At 40.2% G+C, this 15594-nt stretch overlaps 1 protein-coding gene and 1 pseudogene across 18 annotated transcripts in view; one reads left to right on the forward strand and one right to left on the reverse strand.

Moving 5' to 3' along the window:
* The window catches only part of ANKRD44 (ankyrin repeat domain 44), a 321410-nt gene that overhangs the window by 262175 nt on the left and 43641 nt on the right, over positions 1-15594 (reverse strand). The window lies entirely within an intron of this gene.
* On the forward strand, positions 10300-10836 carry LOC102140517 (ATP synthase F(0) complex subunit C2, mitochondrial pseudogene; annotated as a pseudogene).

Genomic DNA, 15594 nt, shown 5'->3' on the forward strand with positions numbered 1-15594 from the left:
GTTGTGATTCACATATTTCAAAACAAAGTTGGCTTAATTTTATTTCTGCAAACTGAATGCAGACTGAATGACTGGTTCGTCTAGACTTACACTTGGGCGGACCCAAATTCCAGCTTGTTTCCTCAACCTCCTAAATTTCAACAACGGAGGCATAAATGTCAATCTTAGCTATAAAAATATGAAAAAGAATGTTTCCACTGCTTAGTTTTTTTCTTCAAAAGACATACTAGGGCTGCTATATTTGAAAATTCTAAGAGTAATATTAACATTTATGCATCAGTCCTTGTTTTCATAATCAACTACACTCTCCAAATAAAGGATTATTCTTTCAGTATGGGAAGAATAGCCATGATAAAATATCTTTTGTGTCTTTATCCTGAAATTGCTAAGTATGAAATCAGAGGTGGAATAAAGCAGTATCTTCAGATTTTGTTTTGCTTAAATAGGAAAAACTCCTCAAAATAACACATACACTAAAACTATTTAATCTTTCAGCAAAAAAAAGAACAGGCATTAGTACACATATACTTTTGGACTCCACCACTCTGCCTGTTACCTGTTTCTGTTACCTAAATATTTTTTCCCAAACCAGAATCCCTAAGAGAGACTTAAAATACAGATTCCTGGTCCCCCGCCCCACCCCAGGTCTAACAAATCAAAATCCTTAGGGTTGCATCCTGAATGTGTGTGTGTGTGTGTATATATATATATATATATTTTTTTTTTTTTTTTTTAAACAGAGTTGGAGTCTCACTCTGTCACTCAGGCTGGAGTGCAGTGGCACGATCTTGGCTCATTTTTTGTATTTTTAGTATAGACGGGGTTTCACCATGTTAGCCAGGATGGTCTCGATCTCCTGACCTCGTGATCCACCCGCCTCAGCCAGGTGTGAGCCACTATATTTTTTAAATATTCCCCAAGTTTTCAAATATGTTAGCTGCAAAATTCTCTTTTAAAACTAAATCTTTTTAAGAACCATAAGACGAATATTTATATTGATTTTTAAATGCTGCTAGGCAAAAGACCTGTATTTACTCCTGCACTGCTTTGAAAAGAGTTTTTGAAAGATAATTTACACCCTTAATTAATCCTTTACCTAAGAAAGAGTAGAGGCCAGAAACAAATGTTTTTGACTTTTTTATAGTACCTGACTGCTTTAAAAGCTCTTTGTAAGCTGGCCATAGGCGCAGATCATGTGGCAGCCAGTATCGATACTCATAAGTCTAATTTATCCTCAGGATGTTCCCTGAAGTATTCAGGAATTCTTAGTCCTATTACAAGATTTTGTTGTTGTGATAGTGGTTTTGTTTATTTAGAAAAATAAAAGTCAAAAAATAAAGTCAAAAAATAGCCCCTGTATAAGGATGGTACAACCATGAGTAATTTTATTTTTTCAAACTTTTCCTTAATGTCTTGAGGAAATGATATTTATACTTCAGGGAAAATTAAAAGGGGAACATTAAAAAAACCTGGTGGCATTCCCAATTTATCTACTGATGGCTTTTGAATTCTCCTCACTGTCAGGAGACTGACATTATCTCAGTTATTAAGATTATTAGAATCTTATTATAGGATATCAGTAAACATAGTGGATAGTTTATTAATGTATTCAATAATGTCAATATCCACATTATTCTTCTGCTATATATTATCTACACACACACACACACATATTCCACATGTCAATAAAAATAGTAGGTGGTTTAATAATGTCTTCAATAATGTTGATTTCTGCATTATTCTATTAATATGAATTATGCTGTATATATTTATTCCATATATATGGAATATACATATAAAAAGAAACCTGGAAGAACTTGAGACCAGAAAGATATTAATGCAGACGTCTCCATAAGTCAATTCTTTCCTAACTCTCCAAGATATTCCCATGTAGGTGTTTAAATCACAGAAAAGTACTTCTGCTGGAATCTCGCCTAGGTAAAGAGAAAGCACTGCGGTTAGTTTTGTCTTCTTTCTGTGGCCCAGAAAAAGAAAGTCACACTATGCGAAGTGGGCTATGAGAAGACACAGACAGGCGAGTCTACGTGGGCTGCAAGTGAAAGAGTTAACTATTTACAAGGCCACTGATGTCTCCAACACTGGCTAAATCTCATTATTCTGCCTCATTCCAGAAACACACTCACAATCTGCACAGGGTTCTTGAAAGATTACACTAACGTTTCTTAGCCCAGCCACCCAAAATGGGAGTATTCTGTACACAATTCTGTAATACACAGGCAGCGAATCTTCTGGCCTCACTTAACTAAAACAAGCAAAAGTACTCCATAACTCCACATGGTTTCATGTTAAACTTCCAACTCCAAGGCCAGGCACGGTGGCTCACGCCTGTACTCCCAGCACTTTGGGAGGCCAAGTTGGGCAGATCCCCTGAGGTCAGGAGTTTGAGACCAGCCTGGCCAACATGGCGAAACCCCGTCTCTACTAAAAATACGAAAATTAGCCGGGCATGGCGGCAGGTGCCTGTAATCCCAGCTACTCGGGAGGCTAAGGTAGGAGAACCCGGGAGGCAGAGGCTGCAGTGAGTCGAGAACGTGCCACTGCACTCCAGCCTGGGCGATAGAGCGAGGCTCTGTCTTAAAAACACACACAAAAAAACTTCCAACTCCAGCCTATGATTGGCCAGAAATGTCAGTACTTTCTGAACTATCCTACCAAAGTGTCCTAACAGCAGAGGAGCATCTCTTAAATACAAAATTAATTATTCTCCCTTATGGTTATCTTTACAATTCTTGCAAATGTTCCACCTTAGTGTGTATGTATATGTGTATAGACACACATACATACATATACACACACACACACACATATATATTTGCCTTAATATTAAAATCATGTTAGGCCGGGCGCGGTGGCTCAAGCCTGTAATCCCAGCACTTTGGGAGGCTGAGACGGGCGGATCATGAGGTCAGGAGATCGAGACCATCCTGGCTAACACGGTGAAACCCCGTCTCTACTAAAAAATACAAAAAACTAGCCGGGCGAAGTGGCGGGTGCCTGTAGTCCCAGCTACTCGGGAGGCTGAGGCAGGAGAATGGCGTGAACCCGAGAGAAGGAGCTTGCAGTGAGCTGAGATCCGGCCACTGCACTCCAGCCTGGGGGACAGAGCAAGACTCCGTCTCAAAAAAAAATAAAATAAAATAAAATAAAATAAAATAAAATAAAATCATGTTTCTTCTAAAAGTAGGGGGGAAATTGATACTCTAGGAGTACCGATACTCTAGGAGTATATTCCACCTTACTGTGTGTATATGTGTGTATAGGCACACATACATACATATATATACACACACACATATATATACACATACATTTGCTTTAATATCAAAATCATGTTTCTTCTAAAACTAGAGGGGAAACTGATACTCTAGGAGTATGGGCTAGTTGTACTGTGGAACTTCATCACATCCCCAGCAAGGTGCACACCTACCAGATTGCCTGCCTTTTCCAAAATGCTCCCCTTCCATCCGGGAAATACGTCTACAAATCAAGTTCCTAAGAGCTATTTGTCCAAGGTGCTGCCCTGAGGCCCAAGGCGATAGTTCACTGAACCAGAGAAGTACTCCGCTCAGGGCAGCCAAGGAGATTCCCTGTCCAGAGAATGTGAGAAAGAGATGAAGAGTGAGTGTCAGTCTCTCTTTGGCTGAACCTGTAGCCATATGTTCTACGACTGTGGTCCAAGAAGTCTGAAAGGCAGTCTTTAGAAAAGGAAGGAATGAAGAAGACGCTCACAGAGAAGCAGACACTAGAGGTAGGATGGGAATGCTTCCTGTTCCTCGCATAGTCCTGTCTGTGGGGTGGCCCTTCCTGGAGCTGGGCTCCATCCATTTGGAAGCTCAGCTCCCTGAGTAGTCACCTCAGCATACACAGAACGCTCGTGTGAGAAACACAAGCTAAGTGACAAAACAGGCAGGCACAATAGAGCAGCCTGGGGCCTTATTCAGCAAGAGGTAAATCACTTGCTGTGGGCATACCCCAACTCTGAAAAAAAAAACCAAATTAACAACCATGCAAGCTCCTATTTGGATATAAGCTAGGTATCCCTTCTTTTCTAGCAAGAAGGAATAAACGTAACATGCCTTGCATTAAATGTCATAGTTTTGGAATTGAGAATCTAAATTGTAAGTTACGGGCCCAAAACAAAAAGAAGAACTACAACCCTGCCGGTGAACTTCCTTTTTTCCAGGCTGTTACATGCTTTGCTGTTGCCACCCCCGACCGTGTGGTAAGAGGCGACCTCCTGGGTTTCCCCAGCCAGGCTGCCCCATCGAAGGCAGCTACACAACGGCCAGGAAAAGCCAGCCAGAGCCAGTAGGGCTGGAGCCCTGACAAAGGCAACGACGCTCCTGGAGTCAGATAATGAAAGCCAGAGCAGGAAGGACCCTGCGCTTCATGTAAGACGTTCACCAAATAAAGAAATGTTTAATCATGCATCTGTGCTGTACATTGCAGGGGCCTTTGAAAAGCGTAATGCCTGGGTGCAGTTTAAGAATAAGGAATCTTAATCTATCTGGCCTAACTTTAGAAAATTGTTTGGAGGGGATTCTTAAGATACTCTGAATTTATACTTTCTTAACGGGGGCTGTCTTTTGTATATGTGGTTTGTGAGAAAATGCGTGAATGATCTGTAATTTGAGTCTGTTTTCAAAGCTTAGATAAAGTATCATTGGATTATACCATTTTCATTTAATGCTCTAGATGGCAGAACACTAAGACCTAAGGAATTAAAAAGGGAAAGATTTCAGAGAATGAACTAGTTTCTAGTGACTGTCCAACAGTGGAGCAGGCTCGTTTCTAAATCACTAGGTGTCTAAACTTGACAACAGTTAAGACTAGATCCCTAACTGTCAGGAGCATGAGTACAAAAGATTCCTGCTGTTCTATGATGTGTTTCTGACTATGTGTCTTTGAAAGACCTTTCAACTTTAATGCTCCAACATTTAGATGTTCTCCATATACCAACAGCTTTATAAAAAGTAAACGTAAGCACAGCAGAGACAAAAGACAACTTGAACACAAGTTATCCACATCAAAGTAACAAAACCAAAGTGCATTTGTCATTATACCAGGAAATAAATCAAATTGAGACAGATGTACAGGAAAAAAAATATATATATGTCATGAACCTGAAGTTAAACATCTACTTTTCAGGCTCAAGTTTTTAAAAAATACACTTCTAAGATTCTTTCCCAAGAAGGTTTCACGTATATACAAATACATTAATCCCCCTTAGAATAGATTTAAAACAAAGGCCTTGGTGTTTCAGAAAACGGCACAAAAAAAGAGGAGGATGTAAGGCCCTGTGTATAAACAAGTCGAGAAGCTCGTATCCTAAGCTAATCACTCCTATGCAATTTGAGGCAGCCACATCACCCTAGTCCAGGACTTCCATGTACTCCCAGTAAATCGTAAACTGTCCTGTAAGGGGGCTTCAGCCTTCTCATAGATCACAGATCAAAGACCAAGTATATAAAGAGAGAGGAAGGAGAAAAAACTGTATTCATGCTTTGGTTGCCTCAGGAGGTACAGAAAAGAGAGAAGTCAGTTGATGTCTCCAAACCTCTAAAAGCAGCTCATCTTCAAAAACAATGGAAGAATAGGTGAAAACACCAATCCAGTCCCCAAGAAGCAAGAGCTCTCCTTGCATAGGTTTAGTGTTTAACATTTCAGTTGCCTGAGCTTAAGCAGATTCCAGGACTCTCTTGGAGGTGGCAGCTATCACTGTGTGGGATTTCTTTATAGTCAAGGTGATAAGATCTCTTTCAGATCATTTTGCAAAGGACGTCAGCTGGACAAATGTGAGTACCATGTACACCCACCTGGGAAAGCTAAATATTTACCAGTTCTGTTTGGTATGACAATAGTTTTTAAGAGGTTTTTTTTAAAAAAACAAATTAAAAGCACACAGAAAAACAGAAGTTTTTTTTTTTTTACTTGATTAAAAGAATCAACAGACAGTAACAGTCAGCTTTTTAGTGATTATTATAAAACTTTGGGAAAAAAACAATCATGACTTTCTTCAATTCCTTTTTCTTTTACTTAATATCTTAAAACAATTCAATATTTTTGCACATATTTTTTATTGTGTAAAGGATACATAAAATTTACCATTTTATAACTAAAAGAGTATAATTGGATTGTTTGTAACACAAAGGATAAATGCTTGAGGGGATGGATACCCCATTCTCCATGATGTACTTATTTCACATTGCATGCATGCATCAAAACATTTCATGTACTCCACAAAAATATACACCTACTGTGTACCCACAAAAATTAAATTTCTTTAATTTACCATTTTAACCATCTTTAAGCGTACAGTTCACTGGGATTAAGTACATTCACATTATTATACAACCATTACCATCATTCATCTCCAGAAACTTTTCCCCATCCCATACTGAAACTCAGTGCCAATTAAACATTAAATTGCCATTGCCTGCTCCCCTTATCCCTGGTAACCACTATTCTACTTTCTGTCTCTCTGAATTTTACTACTCTACGTACCTTATATAAATGAAAATCATACAATAGTTGTTCTTGCATCTGGCTTATTTCACTTAGCATAATATCTTCAAGTTCAGCTATGTTGTAGCATGTGTCAGAATTTCCTTCATTTTTATTTGTATTTATTATTTATTCACTTATTTATTTTTGAGATGGAGTCTTGCCCTGTCACCCAGGCTAGAGTACAGTGGTGCAATCTTGGCTCCCTGCAACCACTGCCCCAGGTTCAAGCAATTCTCCTGCCTCAGCCTCCCAAGTAGCTGTGATTACAGGCATGTGCCACCACACTTGGCTAATTTTTTTTTTTTTTTTTTTTTGTATTTTTAGTAGAGACGGGTTTCACCATGTTGGCCAGGCTGGTCTCAAACTCCTGACCTCAAGTGATCCACCCACCTTGGCCTCCCAAAGTGCTAAGATTACTTTGGGAATTCTGTACTTGGCCAGAATTTCCTTCTTTTTTAAGGCTGAATAATATTTATATTTATATATTTTGTTTTGTTTATCAATTCATCTGTCACATTTTGTTTATCAATTCATCTGTCATCAGACATTTGAGTTGTTTCCATCTTTTGGTTATTTTGGATAATGCTGCTATGAACATGAATGTACTAATATCTGTTCACCTCTCTGCTTTCAATTCTTTTGGATATATATCCAGAAGCAGGATTGCTAGATCAAATGGTAATTCTACATATAACTTTTTGAGAAACCACCATACAGGTTTTCATGGCGGCTGCACCATTTTCCATTCCCAACAGCAAAGCACAAGGTCTTCAATTTCTGCACATCCTCACCAACACTTGCTGTTTCTGGTTTTTGGATAGTCCCCCTGATGAGTATGAAGTGGTATCTCATTTGTAATGGTTTTGACTGGCATTTCCCTGATGATTAGTGATTGCTTCATTTTCTTCTAAATGGTGTTTCAAAATATATCTTCTTGTTTTGTTTCAGTATCTCTTTCTGTAGGATAGAAATGTAATGCTTGCTCTGAGTAGATATTCATGAAGTGCTTTGGGAGTTCTGAAGCACTTCCAACACACTAAAACTAAGAAGCCAGTGTTCCCATTATTCAGGTCTCAACCAACTACCAAACGTTGCAGCCTAGACAGAAAGATATTGCCAAAAGTTTCCTTCTAGGCTCGTAAAGACTAGATACAGCAGTCTTAAGCACAGTCCTTCTACAAAGGCAATAACGTAAGTTTTTATTTCCAGGAACATTAATGAACTGGGTGAGTAAACATGAAACGCAGGATGGTCCCAGGACTCTGGGTCCAGGGATGCAAGTTTGGGCCATTGAGTCCAGCATTGCAGCTCCTACCAGAGGCCTCCCCTGAGCAGCTCCTGCTCACATATACACAACTGTGTCCCCCTCCCAGAGCTACACACTAAGAACACAACACAGCAACAGATTCAACTTTAAAAATAACTTCATAAACCTAAGAAACAAAAAAGAAGGTACTTGGAAGATATGGGAGTTAAAAATCCAATTTTGAGACAGGTCCTTGTTAAATTCCCTGGATCTTGGTTCCTCCTGTCTAACCCACCATGATTTCCCAGACTCCTGCAGATAATCTCTTTCCCTTCTGCATCTAAGCTGATCCAACCCTCCTTAGGCTGCCTGAGAAAATTTCACTTTCAAATCTTTTCTCTTTTTTGTTAAACTGTCATCCTCCAACACAACAGTGTCATAGTCACTAATTCAACAGCCAACAAGCATATGCCGCAGACTCCAATGTGCCAGGTGCGCTGAGCTTGGCACTAGAGACACCATGATGAATAAGACCAGGCCCCAGCAGGAAGGACTTGCCATAGAGGGAGTCTGCCTTCTCTAGGCTCTTACTTTATCTAAAATGCTAATGTATCTCCTGGGGCATACAACCACCTTTTGGTCATCTATAAATAGAGTCACTTGCTATAACTCACTGAAAAGAATGTGGTCCAGGAGTTTCACGTTTGTGTGGGATTCCCATGAGTGTGCATGTAATTTGAGGGTGAAAAAAAAAAGAAAGAAAGAAGGAAAAGAATGTGGTCCAGTGAAGAACATAGGCCATACTATGTTATATGACCTTAAGCAAAATCACTCATCGGTGGCCTCACCTGAAAAACGGTAAGACTACTTTTCCTAGAAACAGAGACCCGAACCAAACAGTTTTTTAAAGGGAAGCTCATCAAATGCTTTTTTGCCAACCAAAAAAAAGAAGGAAAAAATATAGACAATCTTTTCTTTTAAAAAAAAGTTTCTTTTCTAATTGTTTTCTTTTCTAAAAACATAACTCTGTATGCCAAAGATAAAGCCTGGATGACTGTACACACCCTGTCTTCTTCCATAGTAGCTGTTATTACTGCCGAGCCTTCTGAAAAGTGTTTAAGGAGGAGTGATAACAAGGGACCCTAGAGAATCTGAGACTTTTCGTTGCTAAACAAAAAATCAGAACCACACTTGAGACGTTATACTGCTAAGACAAGAACGTTTGCCTCAAATCAAACAAGAGACAGGGCCTGCTAACTCCAGTGACGGCCAGAAGGGACAGGCTGCAAGTCTAGTTCGTCCTTATGAAGAAGACAGGATCTGAAAAAAACTCACACCTCGAAATCATCTCTTCTGTGTGATGGGATAAGAGAAAAACCGAGGGCAAAATGCAAATTCACATGCAACTAGAAATCACAACTAAAAATCTATAACATATGATATGTGCTAGGCTTTACAACAAGAATCTATCAGAAACAGCTTACTTCCTACCAGCCAGGACAAAATATTCGCACACTGTTATACAAACAAATCTTCCTAGCCATACGGTAGTTCCCTCTGATAGAGCACTCTGGGCAGAGAGCAATAAACAAAATCCAGACAGGAAGTAGCCAGAAAGAATAAATGGCACAGCTTTCTGGCAGTATCTTCTTGTAGAGAAACAGGAGACATTTTTTTATTTTAATAAAATTATCTGAGAACCCAGACCCTAAAATTACTTATTAATATGATTCCCCACAGAGGTAGGGAAGTTATAAATGAGGTTGTAGTGTTTTGGCTCCATTCCTAGAGTCAACATCATGAAGTAAACTCTATTTGTTGACCACTGACAACTCCAGAATCAAATTCCCATCCAGAATGAACAATTTTGACCTACCCACTAGTGGGTGCCCTTTCTGAAGCCTTTTCTCATTTTAAGGCATAAGGATTTGTGCTGATGGAAATTCCACGTAAACATTTCAACCTACCAAAATGACTGCATTCTTTCCACAGGAGAATGTTTGAAGAAACTACAGTTGCTTTTAAGTTAAGATTGACAGGCCAGGCATGGTGGCTCACGCCTGTAATCCCAGCAGTTTGGGAGACCGAGGCGGGTGGATCACTTGAGGCCAGGAGTTCAAGACCAATCTGGGCAAGAGATGGTGAAACCCCGTCTCTAATAAAATTACAAAAAATTAGCTGGGCATGGTAGAGCACACCTGTAATTCCAGTTACTTGGGAGGCTAAGACAGGAGAATCACTTTAACCCAGGAGGTGGAGGTTGCAGTGAGCTGAGATCACGCCACTGCACTCCAGCCTGGAAAACACAGTGAGACTCTTTTTCAAAAAAAAAAAAAACTTTAGATTAACAAAACATTCAAAATTTACTTTCCTAACATGGATATCTAAACAATACATTAAGCAAGATATAAATATTGCATGATATGGTCTGATGCTGTCTGTGAATAATAATATCTCTTTAAAAGGTGTTGTGTCTTCCCTGCACTGGGCGCAGCTCTCCTGCCACAGCTCCCTACCCCCTGAAAATGTACACCTGCTCCAAGTTCATCTCCACTCCCTCCTTGGTCAAGAGCGCCTCACAGCTGCTAAGCCATCCGCTACCTACAGTGGTGCTGAAACGACCAGAGACACTGACAGGTGAGAACCTAGCAGCTTGGCAGTCTCACGTCCCCTTACCTCACTCCTCCCTGGCCGCAGCTTCCAAACCAGTGCCATTTCAAGGGACATTGACACAACAGCCAAGTTCATTGGGGCTGGGGCTGCCACAGTTGGGGTGGCAGGCTCTGGGGCTGGGATTGGGACTGTGTTTGGGAGCCTCATCATTGGTTATGCCTGGCAACCTTCTCTGAAGCAGCAGCTCTTTTCCTACGCCATTCTAGGCTTTACCCCCTAGGAAGCCATGGGGCTCTTTTGCCTGATGGTGGCCTTTCTCATCCTCTTCGCCATGTGAAGCAGCCGTCTCCACCTCCCATAGTTCTTTTTCCCATGTCTCATCAGCTCTGTATGTTTCTTTTCTTATACCTCCCCAGGTGGCCTGGTGAACATCGTTGGCTCAGGGTTTGAGAGAGGAAAGACAAAGATCGTATTAATAAGAAAAAGAAAAAAAAAAAAAAAAAGGTGTTATGTCAAGTTTGAATTTGCCTAAAAGCCACAGCAGTACAGGAACACTGAAAGGCAAATGTCACTATTCCAGTGTAGCAGAGGCTCCTAGCTGTCTCCCCAGTATCCATCTTCTCTTTCCTCTATAGTAACAGAAGCCTTAGCTGGGCACATGGCTGCTTCCCTAAAGATTACATTTCCCAGCCTCCCTTGTAGAAAAGTAATTATGTGATTGATTCTGGCTAATGGAATAAGATGTTTTCAACTTCCAGGTCATGCTCTTAGAAGGAAAGGAGGTTGGAAGCCCAGTGCAGTGGTGTGCATCTGTAGTCCCAGCTATGCCTGAGGTTGAGGCAGGAGGATCACTTGAGCCCAGGAGCTTGAGACCAGCCTGGGCAACATAGTAAGATCATGTTTCTTATTTTAAAAAGAAAAAAAAAAGGAAAAAGAAAAGAAAGAAGGCCGCCCTCCTCTTTCCTACTTCCTTTTCCCATGGTGATAGAAAGTGGAGCAACTATCTTAGCTGAAAGAAAGAAGCTATGTGGTAGAGATGGCATAGTAATAAAAGAAAACTTTCTCCCTAACATCATGGAGTTATCTTCTCAGTCTTGGTTTGTTTATGCTCAGACCATTATAGATGAGAGTAAAATAAACTTCTGTGTTCTTATTTTGACCAAATAAGCATCCCGACTAATACCTCTCTTGAAGCACTTTGAATTCAACCGCTATCTTTTGTTTTGATAGCCATTCCTTAAGCAGAAAGCACCCTGGATTTCTTGAAGGGAATTTCCCAGCATGTTTTCAGAGTGCACTGTCAGGGTTTGATGATAGCATCAACCTTTTTGAGTTTTTAGTATCATTTTTCACAATCCTTGAAGTCAGAGCTACAATAAATAATTCATAACAAGGACTGGCTTTCCTCCCTTTCCCTCAGGGCATCCTCACAGAAGGAGAAAGTCTTCGGTTCTAGCACCCATTCAGTAAAGGGCTTGTCTTGTCTTCCTCATCTCTGTCTCTAGTCAGAGACGACTAGAATCCTTCACATCATTTATAATATGGGAACCTTTCCTTAACCTTTTCCAGACCCCCGAGGGTGATTAGAAAATAACATTTCCCAAGTTCAAGAAATCAAAAGGCTTGACTCCATATCCCAAACAAAATGGACAAAATACTTAGGTCAAAGTTACCATGTCAGCTTTCATAGGCTCTTTAAAAATTATATGGTTTTCTTTGAAAAGACAATAAACATTCTCAATTGTTTAATGGTCATTGCCACTTACAAAATGAAAACGATAGTTGGCTCAGTGACAAGGACAGTAAAAGAGTCAGCAGCACCTTGGGCACACTGAGAAAACCCAGTGAACCTCCCACAGAATTCAGTCCTCATAGAAATATTCTGTCCAACATCAACTCCTAATCCCACTCTAGCCAAAAATTCAAATAAGTGCAAAGACATCATGAGCCCATTCCACATGCCAGGTAGCTTTTTCTTACTTTAGACAGAGAAATGCTAATGTACTTCCTTAAGTAACAGCTTTTTTTTTTTTTTTTTTTTTTTGGTGGGGAGGGGGTGGGGAGACAGAGTCTCACTCTGTTGCCCAGGCTGAAGTGCAGTGGCATGATCTCAGCTCACTGCAACCTCTGCCTCCTGGGTTCAAGTGATTCTCCTGCCTCGGCCTCCCGAATAGCTGGGACTATAGGTGTACACCCACAATACCAGCTAATTGTTTGTATTTTTAGTAGAGACAAGGTTTCACCATGTTGGCCAGGCTAGTCTTGAATTCCTGACCTCAAGTGATCTGCCTGTCTCAGCCTCCCAAAGTGCTGGGATTACAGGCATGGGCCACCACGCCCAGCCAGTAACAGCTTTTTAAAAATGAAGTCTTTGGGAGGACTTCTTTATTTTCTTTACTGTCTCTGCCTTGTCTAATAAAAATGACAGAGCATTTTGTTTCATGATTCTCTATCTCCTAAGTGTAGGGTTTCTCGTATGCAGAGAGTATTATAATTGAGACCATTTATGAACAAAGCATATTAAATGTTACCATGAAAATACTGCAAACCAATGGGTATCACTTTCCTTTAACACTTGAAAAAGCACATAATTCCATGATATTAAAAAGAAAGACAAAAAGGAATGTTTTTAATAATATTTCAACCCTTTGGCTTTATTAGCACTATAACATAAGAGTTCTAATCTGAAAAACCTATGTTTTCACAAACTGAAATCGAGTCATAAAAGCATTTTGTCACATCCTCCAAGGGCTAAAATGTAAAGCATATGACATAGCCCTATATAAAAATGACCTTCAGACAAAATAATAAATCAAATGCTCACTCTCCAAGCAGAACGTCACAAACTGAATACCAGGTAAAAGGAAAGCTGTACATGGAAGCATTGTGCTTTCATGGGAAAATGATTGCTCATGCAAGTAGAACCTATTGGAGGAGTGGTAGCCACCTGGCCAGGCTGGAACTCATAGTCTTTCAGGGGTTCAACTGGAGGTGAAGACTATCTAAAGAATTCTCCACCAAGAACCATCATTTTCAGTCCTTTCTGATTAAGGACCAAAATAAAAGCTCAGTAGCTACTTCATTTTGATAATTTTTAGAAAGCCTCAAATAACAGCTAAGAACTTTCTATAAGGATGCCAGAGGAAAGGGGGAAAAGATGGAAAATTACAGTTGAAATTACATCCTTAAGAGAGCCAGTTAAGCCACTAATATACAAACAGATCTTAAGTCTGCTGTCTGACCCAGAAAACCACAGATGAGGAATTCATTTTAGGACTAATTACACAAACATTAAATCACTCCCTTTTTCCCTTTTATATTTAAGATTTCGGCATTTTCCTCCCTTTTTCCTTACATGAACTGAATGACAGTCCCTAATCAAGAGACTTGACCCTGGAAATGGGAAATCATCTAGTAGTGCAAGAGTGTCACTAAACTCTGTATAACCTCAGGCAAGTCATTGCACCTTTCTATTCTGCCATTTCCCCAAGAGCAAAAAACAAACCGCACTTCCTACTTCCTGTTGTGATGAAAAATGAAATACTCTAAGTAAGTCAAGCACCTCAGAGACTTTCAATGTGTTTTATGACATTCATAGACGTCAGTTTTGACATCTGAGAAATAATCTCTTCCACTTAATCTTCTATTCACAATATAGAAAAATGTCCTATACAGTCTATTAAAAATAACAAAGGCAAAAAGCTTGACCCTCTCAGGTCATGAAGAATTACTTTCTCTGAAAAGCCCAGTCTTCTAGATTAATATCCAAGAGGACAGGGATTTTGTCTGTTTTGCTCTGTAACATATTCTCAGCACCTAGAACAATGCCATATCAAGGCATTCATTAAATATTAGATGAATGAATGAATAAAGGTTTAGCCTGAATAAACATGGAAATCTTTTTCTTTTAGCTATTTTAGGTAGACATCTTAGAATGTATAGTAGCATTCTTCCTTATCATCTTGAGAAAATTATAAGGACATTTTGTAGATGACTAAGGGTCGCCATCGTGAACATTCTGTATTTCAAGGATGCTCTCAGCGTCTTTTAAAATGCTAACATCACTCCCGAATCTTTAATGCAATTTTTCACCTCCTTTATGCATTTATCATTTTTCCCATCCTCCCCCACCTTTCTAATAGGTTGTCATTTCTCCCTATTGTGAATAATTGGCTGTTGCTAATTTATTGTGCACTTAAAAGCCAATTAGCCATGTGTCTAAAGTAAGAATACCTGCCTCTGAGGGCCTAAGGCCTTCTCCTAAGAGTAAAAAATATGATCCCTAGACTTTTTCACATCTATGTTTTGGCTCCACTTTTTAATGTTTCTTGATTCTCCACCATGTTCTATATAGATAAAAGGTTAGATAGCTAAGTTCCAAATAAGTGCACACAATCAATTCATGCTGAAATGACATGCTGTGTTACTAAGAGGCACTTGCTCCATGAGACAGGGTATCTGAAAACAATGGCCCCAGATAATGGTGGCTATCTAAGTAAGCAGCTGGTTCAGGGCTACAGTAGGGGTGTCCAAGATAAAGCACCAGGAGTGGAGGGAAGACTGACTCTCGGTGCTGAGTGTCCAAAGGAAGAAGCCATTCCAGAGGAGCTGGGGTCGGGGTAAGACACCAAGGCTGGAACTGAGAAAGTCACCAGAATCGGGGGCAAGGTAGAAATCACAACTTGGGAACAAAGCCGAAGCCCAGTCTCCCAAAAAGGAACACAAAGGCAAGGCCAGACCTGACTTGACACAGAGTCCAAGGGTCAGGATGGAGCTCCTTAAATCCTTGGATCCAGATGGTATCTCCAGGAAGGAGCCAAATGTCTTAGATTGTGGCAAGGCTGAGGAACCCAGCACAGGTTTTACGATAGGAAAAGAAGGGCACAGGGTGGCCAACTACCCCCTTCACCACGACCCAAGGGCATCACAACAGGAAGAATAAGGTGTGGGATACCCCAGAAGCTGTGGAGCTGCTCTATGAAGCCCTTCTATGCCTAGCTTCAGCACACGTGCCGTGAAAATCTTCTCAGTCTTTTTAATAGCAAAGGTACAAAGAGTGATTCAGGAAGATAAATCTGGAGAAAGAAGCATCTGAGATGCACTGGGGCAGGGGACATAGGAGGCAAAGAAATGACAAGTTATTCAGGAACAATGTGACGAAGGCTCTGACAATTTCCAACTTTGGGTAAGAAAAGAGAGAAACTGCC

This window comes from Macaca fascicularis, chromosome 12, assembly GCF_037993035.2.
Source record: "Macaca fascicularis isolate 582-1 chromosome 12, T2T-MFA8v1.1".
Lineage (NCBI taxonomy): Eukaryota > Metazoa > Chordata > Mammalia > Primates > Cercopithecidae > Macaca > Macaca fascicularis.